The following is a 14,879-nucleotide window of genomic DNA, read 5'->3' as shown; positions in this document are numbered from 1 at the left end:
TGTAGGCGAATTCTTTGCCAGCCTATCTGAGTTAATGTTCTCTCCCAACAACGAGAATAACTTTTGAAAACACAAGCACACAGCGTTCCCTGAACTCTGAATTCGGCCTTCAGTTTTGATAAACAGAACTTCTAAAAACTCTGGAACTATTTTCTTTCCCTGAAAGCGAAATTATATTTTTCCCCGTTCCCAAAATATTTACCTTTTTGGCACATGATACTCTGCTTAAAGTAGAACTATTCTTAGAGAACAAGATTTCTATTTTTGAAAACTCTAGAGACAATATTTTGACTTAGCCTCTAGCACATGTACAGTCTTGTATAAATATGTGATGAAATGGTCTCGACCTTCTCTTCTGTATTAAGAGCCATTTCATAAATGTAAATTTCGTGCTTCATTCAGTCAAATATTCCAATGTACCATATATGCATTATCTGAATGATACCACTGCTTGAAAACATACAGTATAATACTCATTTTTCGTGTTTATACCATTTCAAATGCAATGTATGTATTTTGGGGTGGGATGGAAAACACATGCATAGATATGTTTCAAATTGCTTAATATTTAGTAATGATGGACAATATACGTGGAGTGAGTGTTGTAGACGAATCTAGGACTCTAGTTAAATATTCCCGATTTATGCCCTTATGTGGTTATATCAAATCATACCCTTATATAGGCATAAGAATCATACCCATATTAAGTCATAGCCAATGCAGTCCAACTACGGCAAGGCTACTCCCATAGACTCCTAGAAAGCACAACGCGTTCTTAAACAAACCAAGCCTCCAGCAGCCCGGGAATTCCCCATGCTTCTGTATTGATTTGTCCTAGAACTCCCGGAGTCCTGAAAGAACTGCGGGTTCTTAGTGACGTCTTATGTCCAACCTTACGTCAAACTCGGCACCTTCCAGGTATAAATATACCAGCATCTGCCCTAGCAAAACACACGGTGGTTTGGAGCAGATCGACTATCTACTTGCCCGACGCCCTGCTGTAGCAAGTGCCGAAGGAAGCCGACCCTCCCGCTGACGCACAGAGAGACGCTGTCTTTTCTCCTGCCGACAAATCCAGCTCCAGTGTTTCCCTGTCACGCTTGCGGGTTGCTGGGAGATCGAGTCCTGAGAGAGAGATACAAGACCTCCGTCATTCTATAACCAAGGTATGGAGCTGATTAGACCCTTAGAGAATTCTTGATTTAGATTCTTGGCAGAAACTATCTTAACTCAAACTACATCTCGCTTACTCCTTCCCATGTACTAGGCTTAGGTTAGGCGTATCTTAGAAGCACCAGTTGAGTACGTTTAGTCATTTTTTTATCATTGTATGTATTTTATGGGGAGAGGTGTGGCGCCGCGGCCAGGGCGACTGACGCTGGAATCTGGGGACCACGGTTCGATCCCCGGCTCCGGCGGCAGGTTAGCCCAGCACCATGTGACTCTGGGCAATAGCTCTCTTAATCTTCCCGACGGCCCCCAGCGCCTAGAGACCCTTACGGGTGATTGTGCGCTTTACAAATGTGGACTTTACTTTACTTTTTATCTATTTCAAACACCGTATGGCTTAGAAACCATACCATGCTTTTACAGTATTATTTTATAATACTCCTTTTACTGTACGCACTTTACTTTACGACAAGTATTGCGATTGTAGCAATTCACTTCTCTTGCATGAGAAAGAAGACTGTTCAATAAATAACCTCTTTTATTGAAAACGGCCGTCTCTCTGTTTCTCTGCACTTCTGGTGAAACTAAGCATGCATGATTGACTGAGTAAAATAGCTATCTATTGTTTCCGCGACTCTGGAGATATACTCCTTGTTCTAGGGGAGCAAAGTTGTCATGTTTATGCGGTTGTCAGAAACTAATACCTTCTTGTGAATTCGAGAACGTTTCTAGTGTCCTCTGAGCTAGTTGGCATTCATAATTAAGTCTAACATATTCAATAGAGACCTAGTCGACCTAAGTCCTACGTCTAAACTATCGTTTATGTTATTCCAATGCGCAGAGCCTATTGGGTATATAGGAACTACTGGGGGGGTTGGCAAAAGCACTCCCTTGGCATTAAAATTAATAAAGAGTTACTTTTATCCCATGACTTGTGAGACCTGTGACAGGTTTGACAGTCCTAGGCCCTGCCAGGTCCCCAGGATATGTCAATACAATAAAGTATTTGGTGCACTGTCACTGTGTTTGGCCAACCTCTGCAGTGCAAGGCCTATGTCTGTGTGCAATGGGGTTGGGTGCCTGCAGCCATCTCCCACAGTGGGAGACAATGCCAGTGACAGGCTGCGCACAGGGCCTACCCATAGGCCGGGCCCTGTGACCAAACCTTATGCTCTGGTGAAGTTGGCCACTGATGGTGACTTGGGCAATGGACCTGGATGTAGGCCAGGCTCTGCAGCCAGCCCTGCTGACCATGGCCAAGGGCAGGTTAAATATTTTTTTTAATTGTTGGTGCCCTTCAGCTCTGCTTGTCCAATCCAAGTCCAGTGGTGCATAAACTTTGTCTATCTGGCTGTGTACAATACAGGCTTTGGGCCTACGGTGGGGTGGGTAAAGGGCCTGTCCAAAAGGACAGGCACTGCGGCATACCCCCAATGTGCACAGCCATAGGCCATGCGCAGAGTAAGTTGGCCATCCTGAGATAATGAGTATTGCCTGGCAGTAGGTCAATGCCCGCTGAGCAAGGCCACATGCCGTGCACAGTGAGGGTTGGCCTTTGGATGTGCACAACAGGGGATTGGCTATCTGTGGTGTGGGCCTGGCCCTGCAGCCCACCCCTGTTCTGCACAGACAAAAGCTGTGTGTTGCAGGGATTCGCCGTCCACAGCAGGTTTGGCACAGGAGGTTAGGAGGAAGGAACAGTTAGAAGTGGTGGTATATGACTAAAAAACAAAATAATTCACTGAAGAAAAAAGTTTAAGTGAAGTTATGGTTAGCTTTGGGTATAATACCAAAAAACTCACTAATTCACTGAAAAAATGCAGATTGAGTGCAGTTACGGTCACAAAACACACCAGGGGCTGTTTTACGGAAGGTGATCAGGGGGCACAATGGGCGTTTGTGCCCGCTTTGCGTGCCCCAGGGACACTTTGGTAATACAGAAGGGGCCACAGACACTTGTATGGCCCCTTCTGTAATACCGATAGCGCAGGCATACATAAAGCACCAGCGCTATCTTCATGGGGTGTTCCCTCATTTGCATGAGTCGTTTCGAAGGTATAGCATTTTTTGACCTTCTTTTTCAAGACTACATGGATTAATACTCTCAGCGATTAAAACAGATAAGATATAGTAATACCGCTGATAAAAACGCTCATTGGCCACTATTACGTAGGTCCAAATTCCACTATAGGCAAACCTGTCCGGTTTTACCTGTTATATATTCCTTTTTTAGATGAATGTTCTGCCACACGCTTATCTGTAGTGATTCAAGGTCAGTAGCAAGTTATGCTGTACTGATTTTCTCCAGCCGCTACAAGTAGATGAATAAGTTTCCGGTTTCCCGGTTCCCTGCAAGAGATGTTTTAATTGTCAAGAGTACTAATTCATGTAGTCTTGAAAAAGAAGGTCTAAAAATACTATACCTTTGAAACGCGTCAACGCCTGTTTTCCACAAACTCACCGTTCTCAATCCACCCCAAATGCTGGTGAAGTTTGATACATTAGGGTGATTGTGCAGAGCATTTTGGTAGTGGGTGTGGTACCTTATGACAACATTTTATGTCTTTGTTATCTCTCGTGTTCTTTTTTATGAATCTGTGAACTTGTCAATTATATTGTGTGTTGTTTTTACTGGAAAAGAATCTTCGTCATTTCTCTATATATATGATATGTTTTTAACCTTGCACACATTTATAATAAAATCAGCATTTTAATACATCAATTGTTTTTTCTGTGCCAATACATTGATTGTTGGTGCTAACTGTGGTCCCTTCTACCGAATGTGATATGGCTGTGGGGCGAATGTAAGTGTGTTTGTGAAGGAATATTGTTTATTTCAAATCTAAGTACTACCAGAGGACGCTTACTTTAGAACTGATTCTGAATCCTAGTCCTTTGGGTTCCAAAGGGATTCCTCTCTTTTTGTAAGAAGTCTTAGGTTACATATCACAAAGATTTTGTTTTTTATTATATTTAGTTCCACATAGGATTACACCGGACCTTGCTTAGATGCCACCAGTTTCAAGAACTTGATTAACTTCCCATTTAGCTGCGGGTCACTTGGGTTGAAGCAAGCAAGCACTGCTTGTCTCCGGGTCCGTATGACGCGTTCATTAAAGTGACTTTTTAGAAGGACGCCCTTTCCTCTTTTAAATTAATGCAGGAGCATATTAAATGTTCAATATCTTTGTTTCTGTCCCTGCATAGCCTGCATTGTTTCCCACAGTTCTCTCTCAGCAACAGTGGTAGGTGTGGAATAACAGGAAGGATTCCTAACCTGTATTTTAAAAAGGATTCTTTTGACTTCCTGGAGTACCCCAGGTCGAAGTATGCCTGTGGTCCATATAATTTGTAGCTGCACAGAGTCATCCATGCGTGGCTCCTGTGTGATAGGGTGGCCTAATCCTCTATAAAGGAACATTTCTTGATAACCTTGTTTACAACAATCTTAAAGTGCGAGTGCGTTGTTGGAACTTCCCATAGTTCCAACATTCATGTAATTCCTCCAAATAGGCTTTGGCCAGTGAGATGGATATATTGTTCAATTCCTGCCAGAGCCGGTAATTTAGTGTGTTCCTTGGGGAGTTCTTGATTTTATACCAGCACTAAATGTACGAGCCTCGCCTTCCAAGGTGTTGCTTTGTTAGGCCAAACTCAAGACAAATCTGTGCAGGCGAGGTGTATGACGGGAGGTTCAGCATGACTCTATATGCCTTTGCCAAGGTGGGTTCCAGCAATAAGGCGTCCCTGCCTCTCAGCACTTCTCTGCGGTAGGTGATTGACGGTGGAATTTTTGCTTGCGCAACACGTAGCAGCGGTGAAAAGGTTGGCCCAGTCAATCTTGTCTTAATGTTGTGACTATCATCATCCCTTTCCTTTTTATGGCCTCAAGCTGTTTCACGAATTGGCCACCCTTGTCAACTTTAACACCTAATAATATTTATGCTCGGTGGTGTTCACAATCTGAGTTTCACCCAAGAACCAAGCATGAGATCGTTTCTTCCCATTGATTGTCAAGGTGTTTGTTTTGTTGGTGTTGACTTCCAAACAGTTTGCGGTTGCGTAGTCAAGTAGTGCGTTAAGTAGCCATTGCAATTCAACTTGAGTGTGGTTTGCTAAAAATACCGTCATCCTCATATGACATACTCGAGGTAGCCTCTCCCCCTAATCGAGGGGCACGAGGGTTGCAGTCATTTAGTGCCAATGTCATGTCTGCTGTATAAAGGTTAAAAAGAGTTGGTGCTAGCACACAACCCTGTTTTAGACCCTTTGTTGTAGGTATGCGCTTTGAAAGGTGGGAACCGTTGCCTAGCTTAACTTGTAACCATGTATTGGAGTGTGGTTGTATCAGATGGTTAAGAAGGGGCAAAGGGATCCCCCAGACAGCCAATTTCCTCCACAGGTTAGCTCGGTCAATGTTGTCAAAGCCCCCTTAAAGTCCACAAAGCAGAAATGCAAGGTTTGTTTTGTTAATTTCGCCTTGTCGATAAGTAATGACATTGTTAAAAGATTTGTTGTAGTGCCGGTCTCCCTGGAAAAACCTGTTTGACAAGGGGGAATTATGTTGTGGTCTGATGCCCATTCTAGAAGCTCTGATAGTAAGGTTCCCGTAAGATATTTGGCCTCGGCATCTAACAGTGCGATCAGGCGATAGTTCTTTGGTTGGGTTTTGTCTCCAGCTTTATAAATTGGTGTAATGATGGAGCCCTTCCATGATGCAGGTAGGTGCCCAAACAGTCTGACTGAGTTGAATTTCCACTGTATTGAATAGATTTACAAAACTGCAACAAATACATTTTCTTTCAGTTTGCTTGTATTGTTCAATATGCCTTGAAAAGTACCATTTACACTTAGCTGTATCAGGCTTGCTTGGTTCTAGAAAATAAATATACCTAAGTAATATTTGTATACAAACAAATAGGTCTGAGTTCATTCTTTGAGTGTGTGACATCATTTGCTGATTGAGTGTGTACAACAAATGCTTATCACTACTCTCTGATAAAGCCTTACTGCTCGTCCACAATACCACAAATAGAGAGTAAGGTGCTATCTACTTTTACCTCTGCCTACCTTCGGGGTTCCACTGGACTCTGTGCACACTACACCTCATTTTGGTATAGTATATACACGGCCAGCTTCCTACAAGATGTTGTCGGTGATATTGTGAGTGGTGTAATTTAGCAAGTCATAAGTAATGTCCTAAGTACCATCATCAGCAGTGCATAACAGGGGTGCAAGTTATAGTTAGTTTACCTGCAATCATTAGTAAACTTCACAGTTTCCGACCAAATATCAAGAGATAAAGATAAGAAAGTCCAAGGTTAGCAGAGTCTCCAGGCGAGAAAAGAAACAAGTGACTGAGGCCTGTTCAGTATGGCTCATGCCAGAACAGACTTCAAAACTCCAGCTATCCAAATAAAAACAAGCATTGGCATTGCCAATAGGTCTCGCATTTGTGGGACCTTATAAGTATTTAGTTTTGCAGCACAATATCCTTGTTGCATAATCGGATATTGTGCTGCAAAACTAAATACTTATAAGGTCCCACAAGCGAGACCTATTGGCAATGCCAATGCTTGTTTTCTTATTTATCCTCTTTAGTTGCAGGCACAGACCTCGGGTCTGAGGGGAGGAAGGGGCTGCGTCTCCACGCGGGTGGTTCTTCCCGCCCTTTCCCCAGCCACCTGATGTTTGTAAACTCTAATGAAGTGGATTTGTGAGTCGCCCACAGTGTCCACGATCCTCTGATGCCGCAATCTTGCTGTTTATGGATTTGGAGTCATGCTGTGTTTTGATGGGATACACTGGGGCACAAGTTAGCGAGGGGAATCAACTGTTTAATTAAGGCGCGTGGTGAATGTTGGGTTTGTTCGAGATGCCTTCGGGCGGCGATACATATTCATGATGTCATCTCCAAATCAGACCTTACCTCGCTTTTTTTCTTCAGGCTGGCGCATGCCTTTTGCGTTCTATTTTAATTTCACACACATTTACTTTAACTGCATGCTCTGCGAACCAAGAGAACAGTGCAAAGGATTTATTGTTTTTTTATTAAATCGCGAGTCGCTTGATAACGATGTGATAAAGTTGGCTTTCCGAAAGTGGGTAAAAGAATGTACTTATAAAGTGCAAACCTGGCTGGGGGGAATGGAGGTCTGAAACAATCAGCTGAGACAGAATTAGATTACTACAAGAGGGTCTCTAGAGCAAGACTGTCAGTCAGCAGGGGTGCAGACCAAAAGACTTGAATGAGGGGAGTCTTCCGAGATTTCCTTTAATTTTACGAATGTATTCTTCGGTTCGGTTCCTTCGTTTTACAGCATATTGTATATGCGCTGGACAGTCTTCTGTATTATTTGCTCATTTTATGCATTGACTATTGCCATTAGTTTTTGCTTTATGCCGGTGATTGAAGTTGGTGCACACAGGCACTCATCTGTTGGGTCCTGAAATTATTTTTCAAAGTCAGACTTTGAGTAAGAGGGAGAGAGTCTGAAAAGGCAGAAAGAAGTAGGAAGAGAAAATGAAGGGAGAAATATGATGGCAGGTGAAAGCAGGGATTGAAAAATAACCTGCAAAAGTATGCTAAATCAAGAAGTGTAGTATGTTGAAAGAAAGTGACAAAAGGTAGAATAAAGAAAGGGTAGCCTTGGTAGTGGCGGGCCCCTAAGGAAAGAAAAACCTTGATCTCCAAAATACTAATGTAGCAAATTACAGTAAAAGCATGAAGCGCCAGCTGGCTTACCGACAGCTGAGGCAGGAAGCAAATGGTGGGGGCCTGAAGGAGGAGGGGGTGCGAGGGATGGGGGAAGCTGGCTGGGGAGAGAATGCAGAGCGCACATGAAGCGCCAGCTGGCTTACCGACTGCTGAGGCAGGAAGCAAATGGGGGCCTGAAGGAGGAGGGGGTGCGAGGGATGGGGGAAGCTGGCTGGGGAGAGAATGCAGAGCGCACGCTGGGCGAAGCCCTTTGATGTGCTGTGAGCGGCCGGGAATGAATGATTAGGGGAGGAGAAGCGGGAAAGGGAAAGTACGGCCGGCCTGCGGCCGGCCATGAATAATTAGGGGAGGAGAAGCCCTGGCCGTGAATGCGCGTGCATGTTGCTCACGTGGTTCACATGAACGGCAAGAAAACGCCATGAAAACGCAAAGAAAAAAGCTGGTGGTTTCATGATGTTTTCGCCGCTTGAATTCTCGCTCCGCTCGATGGGCATGCGCGCATCGATAGGTCGCGAGACCTAAAAACCTGCTAGGCAGATGAAGTTCCTAAATGAAGGTATTTTAAGTTTCTGTTGCCTAGGTATGCATCAGTTATATATTCACCACCGACGAGGAACCAACAACATTCCTGTAATGTTTCCTCGCAGCTAAAAATGACTCATCAACCACAGTATCCTTTATTTCAGCTGGTGCCATGTTTTCTAAAATAGTAGGCAGCATGATGACATTTCCCAGAACTATGATGGTGCTGTATCAAAATCCTCCAAAAGGCCGACTTGAAATGATTGGTTTTTTTTCACCAAGTAGCATCTATTGTTGGGGGGAGTTCAACCCAGACAACCTCACAACATTGCTTTAGTGTGAAAATGCATCATCCTCTCAAGTCCATGTCATTGCATTCCGTTTTTCAGAAACAGGTAATTGGGTTATGGCCTGGGAAAACCATGGAACTCACCCACACTTGAATGAAGTGTGCATTTCTTCAAGGAAGTAAATACGTAATTCTGCCTTAACTTATCCATAACATATCTTGCAGAATCTCTCTGGGCACGGGTCACTTGAGTTGAACTAATAGATTGATTTGTACGTAATCTGTTCATATGCACAATTACACCAGGATAGTGTAATTGATAAATCTTCTCAAAGGCAAGTTGGTATTTCAGAGTGGGAAGGCCTTGAAAAGTAGGTTAACAATCACACAGCTTGTGAGTTGTAAATTACGTTTCCACCACGGAATCGGCCAGTTATTACTACCTCGAGCAGCAGTAAATCACTACCCAGGGGGTGGGGCACTTCAAAAGTTCATAAGGGTGAAGGAGAAGGATTCTCATCGAGGGTAATATTTTCTTTAGAGAGAGATAAAAGAAAACAAATTAAAGTGCAAATGCATTTTCTTAGTGTTTCTGCATATCTAAATATATGCAAAAAGTCTGCAGTCTAATACATTCTATCATAAATTATTTTAGTAGTTTTCAAAATTCTCACATGTGTAAACATTTACATATGACTAAATGTAACAAGTGTGTATTTATGCATGACGGTTTCAGTACGGACTGGTCTAAGTACCTTTACCAATATTCAGTTATTCTAATGTTGACATTGGATTTCCATTAATTTTTCTCATAGAGGAATCTTGCTTCAATATTTGTTTAAAATGTGCACTCGATTCACTTATCACTGGATATGTTTAGTGTTGTAATTCCATGTAATTTTTGTTATGGTTCAACATTTTATTAATACTTTGTAACCAGTACATTTCACATACAAATTAATACGTTTTACCTTATGGCACCCTCCAATGTGAGTTTCAATGCAGATTAAAATAGCACACAGATTCATTGGCAGATATCAGTCTTTGTGGGTTATTTTGGGCCTCTGTGTTTTTGCCAAACATGTACAGTAGCTTTATATGTGGCTGTAGGAAGGCACTTTTTACTTGCTGAAGTTTGTATCTTGGAAGGGCCCACTTGTCTGTCTCAGGTGTGCTTCATGTGTGGTGTCACTTGCTGGCCAGTGCTAGTGGAGATGGACTTCCTGGTGGCGTTGTCTCACTTTGGGCTGTGAGTAGGTGGGGCTTGCCTGCCACAGCCTGGTTATTTAACACGAGCTGCTTGCCTTGTGTTCTCTACCGTGAATGTTTCTACCTGTTGTCATCACTTCAGAATTGGAGTCTCACTGCTGTCTATGGTGTCTGACTTTTTAAACTTTTTTGTAGGGCTTGACCATTGCATCAGTACATTCGGAATCATTTACACAAGGGACTACATCCACGATGACCTCCTATGGAACGGGGAGCATATGTCTACGTTGGCATTATGGCCCAACATGCAGGATGTGTCCCCCAGAACCCAAATGGTAACAGGTGAAAACAGGAGCTGTCTATTCGGAGTCCAGGGCCAATTCTAGAGGGAAACCCAGCTCACGGCTGGAGGGCAGCTCAGGCTCTGCATTTTCAGGAGTTTCTTTCACATGTATAGCATTCAATAATGATGACGCAGACTGTGCATCCAAGGTAAGAGGTTGCTGGACCCTGTTAATATACTGAAAGCATTCACAGCTAAGAATGCATGGGCATGGTTTGTTATGTAGCGATTATGATTGTGTCATGTGGATGATTTCACTTATCTGCAAACCAGTGTCAAATGCTTCAAATGAAAGAAACTTTGAAGAGCCACTTCGATGGTCCAGGTAGTCAAAGACACATTTGCAGAGTATGACAAAAATCAGGACCAAGGCCGACCAAGAGTTGCTCTTAGTGAAATAATTCATGTTACTGATTCCCATTGAGGAGTTAAAAGTGAGAACCCTCTCTTGTTTGCAGAAAATTACCATATTTGTGTTTAGCACATGAATGAGAAATAGGAAATGATTAGCGCTCTGTGTAGTCTTGGCTTAAGCGGTTACATAGGGTGCTTGTTAGGTCTCTTAGCTTTATGATACCTTTCTTAGCATGTGGACGTCATTGGCAACTATGCAATCCTTGTGTCAAGCATTGCCTGTTTTTCTAGGAGCTTCAGGAACCAAATACTACTGCGAGCTCACAAAATGCCATGGGGTACTGAAGGTAAACAATCTTGGCTTGCTACAGGAGGGTGGCATGTGATGCAGACTTATAAAGAGGTAAAACAAAACCTGAACAAAGCATTGTAACAGAATTGTCCAGGCAGTATAATATTTTTGAGTGTGGGTCAACTGAATTGAATATAAAAATGTTATTTGGGTGAAAGTTAGATAAATAACAGATTATTCTTATATGCAGGATAGTTTATCTAATATTCACCGTTCTATGCCGTCTGCAAACTTGGTCATTGGCCCAATAAAAATCTCATTTCAGCCACTAAAACTGTAAAGAGGTGGGCTTTTCAGTCAATCTCCCTCAAGGCTCAGACATGCACAAACGCACTACAAATGAGACGTAGACAGAAACAAAGATAACAATGTGTTTTAAAGACATGAGTATTAACACTAACCTGACTAACACTGCATTGGCCACATGTAGAGGAAGCCCCCATTTCCAGTGAGAACACCCTTGACAGTAAATATCTCCTCATCCCCATCATTATCCCATTGCTCACATGTCATTGGCGCCGTCACTTTGTGGGACAACACCACCCTTGATGGTGCCGTCACCTCCTCGCCTCCTACCTTATCTCAATACTTACTTATTAGATGGTGACTTCACTTTGCAAGACAGCACCACCATTAATAAGGGAGTTACCTCTTTGCCACCTTCCTTATTTCAGTACTCACTTTTTATGTGATAGGTTTCTGTCTTGCTAGGTGCAGTCAACTCATCTGTTTTTTAGGTCTTTTTTAGGTCTCAGCCTGCGATGGCTGCGCTTGCGCAGTCTTGCTGGCGAGATTTAATGAGATAGAGAGAATATCACTAACAAGGTTAAGCCCTGCCCCTCTTCTCCATTGGCTGGCCTCCTAAACAGTGGCCAGCCATTGGAGAAGAGGTCCTAGTGACGTTAATCTTTCTCTTTAAGCCCCGTCCTTTTCAGATTGGGTTCCTTGACTTACTGCTGAAGTAAACGGTTTCTTATCTTCTTTATGGTTCCAGATGGCCCCATAAAGAAGTTAAGGAACCTTTTACCCCAGCAGGAAGTCAGGGCGCCCAGTTTGAAAAGGACGAGCTTAGAGACAAAAGGCTGTGTCATAGCACGACTCCATCTCATGCTGTTACAATAAACGTCCGCAGGCTACATGTTGTGCTTCCCCTCGTGTTGTCACTTGATTTACACACGCTGTACCACAAGCTTTATTTTCCCTCAGTCCTTTGAACTACGGCTACTCCACGGTCCCACAAAAAAAAAGCTCCTTGCGATCTCGCAGTCCAACAGGCTGTCGCGTTCTGCGGGTGTGCATTGAGCTCAACAGGGCCACGGCGAGTTGCAGCTTTCCGGGATTCTCAAAGGGTTTACGATGCACGATCCTCTTCCTGGTACAGACGAAACTGGGCCGTTCCTTGGGCCTGGGAGTTCAGTGTGAACTGGACCTGTGATACGGGGCGGGATCTTGGGGTCTGCCTGTGTTTGTAGCACGAGGCCCCAGAGTCCCCTCGGGTGGTGGGTGAGCAGACAGCTTCGGTGCTGCTACTGATTAAGAAACCTGATGATCACTGTGAGGGAAGCATGGTCCGCATGTAGTAACCATAGCCCGGGCTCACGGGGGAGGGGGGGGCAGCATCCATGCAGGTAGTGTGTACACACAGAGAATGCCAACCTAGATAAGCAGAGGTTCACGCATTGCTCCGCGGGAGCCCAGGCGGCATGCAGTTGTTTCCCCCGGCACGCCTTAGGTTTTTAAAGGTACAGCGCAGCAACTTGACAGCACGCCCTCACCTACCTTGTTTTTACCCCCCTCCCCCACTGCAATCACTGTCCGTGTCTCATTCCGACACGCGGACTTGCTTTTAGATCTTTCCCTCCAGCTAGCCTGGCTGCATTGTTCTGCAGATAGAGGCACACCAAAATATTCTTGCACCACGCCCCCTGCGTCCATAAAACACCCGAGCCTTCACTTCCACATTTAGCAGGTGAGGCTCCTTAACAGCAGATGTCAGGCTCCAGTTTGGAAGTATTCAATCAATCAATCAATCAGAGTACTTGTAAAGGACACTCAAGGCGATGAGGGGGGGGGGGTGCCGCTACTGCTCGAAGAGCCAGGTCTTGAGGAGTCTTCTGAAGGCGAGTAGGTCGTGGGTCTGCCGTAGGTGGGTAGGGAGGATGTCCAGGTCTTGGCGGCGAGGTAGGAGAAGGATCTGCCACCGGAGCTTGTTCGTTGGATGCGGGGGACATCGGCGAGGGCGAGGCTGGCGGAGCGGAGCTGGCGGGTCGGGTGTAAAAGTTGAGTCTGCTGTTTAGGTAGGCTGGTCCGGCGTTGTGGAGTGCTTTGTGTGCGTGGGTGAGGAGCTTGAAGTTGATCCTCTTGTCGACGGGGAGCCAGTGTAGGTCTCTCAGGTGGGGGGTGATGTGGCTGTGCCGGGGGACATTGACGATCAGTCGGGCGGAGGCGTTTTGGATGCGTTGTAGTCGTCGTAGGGATTCCTGTGTAGAGTGCGTTGCCGTAGTCCAGTCTGCTGCTGACGAGGGCCTATGTCACCGTTCTTCTTGTTTCGGTCGGGGTTCACTTGTAGATCCTGCGGAGCATGCGGAGGGTGTTGTAGCAGGAGGAGGAGATGGCGTTGACCTGTTTAGACATGGAGAGGGAGGAGACGAGGATGAATCCTAGGTTGCGTGCATGGTCGGTGGGTGTCGGTGCTGTTCCCAGTGTGGTCGGCCACCAGGAGTCATCCCAGGCTGAGATTCCCTCACTGCCACGCCACGTGCCACAAGTGCCCCTCATCTCCCCATAACCCCTCCCCTTATGACCTCCTCCTCAGATTCCCTCATTGCCACCCTCCACCAGTGCCCCTCATCTCTCTGTAGCCCCTCCCCCACATGATCTCCTCCTCAGACTCCCTCACTACCACCCTCCAACAGTGCCCCTCATCTCTCCCTAGCACCCCCCTCCACCCCATGACCTCTTCCTCGGATTCCCTCACTGCATCCCTCAACCAGTACCCCTCATCTCTCTGTAGCCCCTCCCCCTCATGACCTCCTCCTCAGACTCCCTGACTACCACCCTCTACCAGTGCCCCTCATCTCTCTGTAGTCCCTCCCCCATGACCTCCTCCTCAGACTCCCTGACTACCACCCTCTACCAGTGCCCCTCATCTCTCCCTAGCTTCCCCCTCCACCCCATGACCTCTTCCTCGGATTCTCTCACTGCCACCCTCCAACAGTGCACCTCATCGCTCCATAGCCCCTCCCACTTCCTCCTCCTCTGATTCCTTCACTGCCACCCTCCTCCAGTGCTCTCATCTCTACGAGGCCACTCTCTCATATGCATTTTATTTGTTGTATAGCACTACTCATATCAGTGTAGTGTGTGTCAGTACTTTACACCACGCACACATTAAACAGAGACATTGAATCATACAGTATGTAAATCAGTCTACAGGGAATGTCACATTAACCAATAAGAATTACAAGGTGTAGGAATCACATGTCATCCATACTGGTGGGCAGTATATTTTAAAAGGGTTTGGTCTGGGGAAACACAACTTAGGATTTAAAAAGTATTCCATGGGGGTCAGCTTAAATGATAAAAATGTATATCTGCCCAAACATACTCATTTTAGCAACCTTAGAATAATGAAAGGCAAAGAAAGTTCTAACTATATCAAAAAAACAAAAAAAGCAAAGTTCTAACTGTACCATTCATGTTTGTATGCAGCTCTTTGGTAACAATTCATTGGTCACTGTCCTATATTAGGATTGTAACTTCAGAACTGCAAGTAACACAAGGATCTCTATGACAAAGGCAGTAACCCACTGAGCTTCCACATAAAATACAGTTCATCTGAATTTAAAAACTACTAACAGACAAATGATTGCTCTACAGTAGGATCATTATTCACCAGCATTATCTGGGCATTTTGTATTGT

The 14,879-nt window shown here is 44.8% G+C and overlaps 1 long non-coding RNA gene across 1 annotated transcript in view; it reads left to right on the top strand.

Annotated features, from left to right (window-relative positions):
• Positions 1 to 14,879, top strand: part of LOC144767182 (uncharacterized) — a 269,664-nt gene that overhangs the window by 221,375 nt on the left and 33,410 nt on the right. Inside the window, exon 2 of the long non-coding RNA XR_013598092.1 lies at positions 10,104 to 10,400. This is a non-coding gene — a long non-coding RNA (uncharacterized LOC144767182). The remainder of the gene's footprint in view (positions 1 to 10,103; positions 10,401 to 14,879) is intronic.

Source organism: Lissotriton helveticus, chromosome 7 (genome assembly GCF_964261635.1).
Source record: "Lissotriton helveticus chromosome 7, aLisHel1.1, whole genome shotgun sequence".
Lineage (NCBI taxonomy): Eukaryota > Metazoa > Chordata > Amphibia > Caudata > Salamandridae > Lissotriton > Lissotriton helveticus.
The sequence above is the reverse complement of the archived record's forward strand: the minus strand, read 5'-3'. Positions and strand labels throughout refer to the sequence as shown.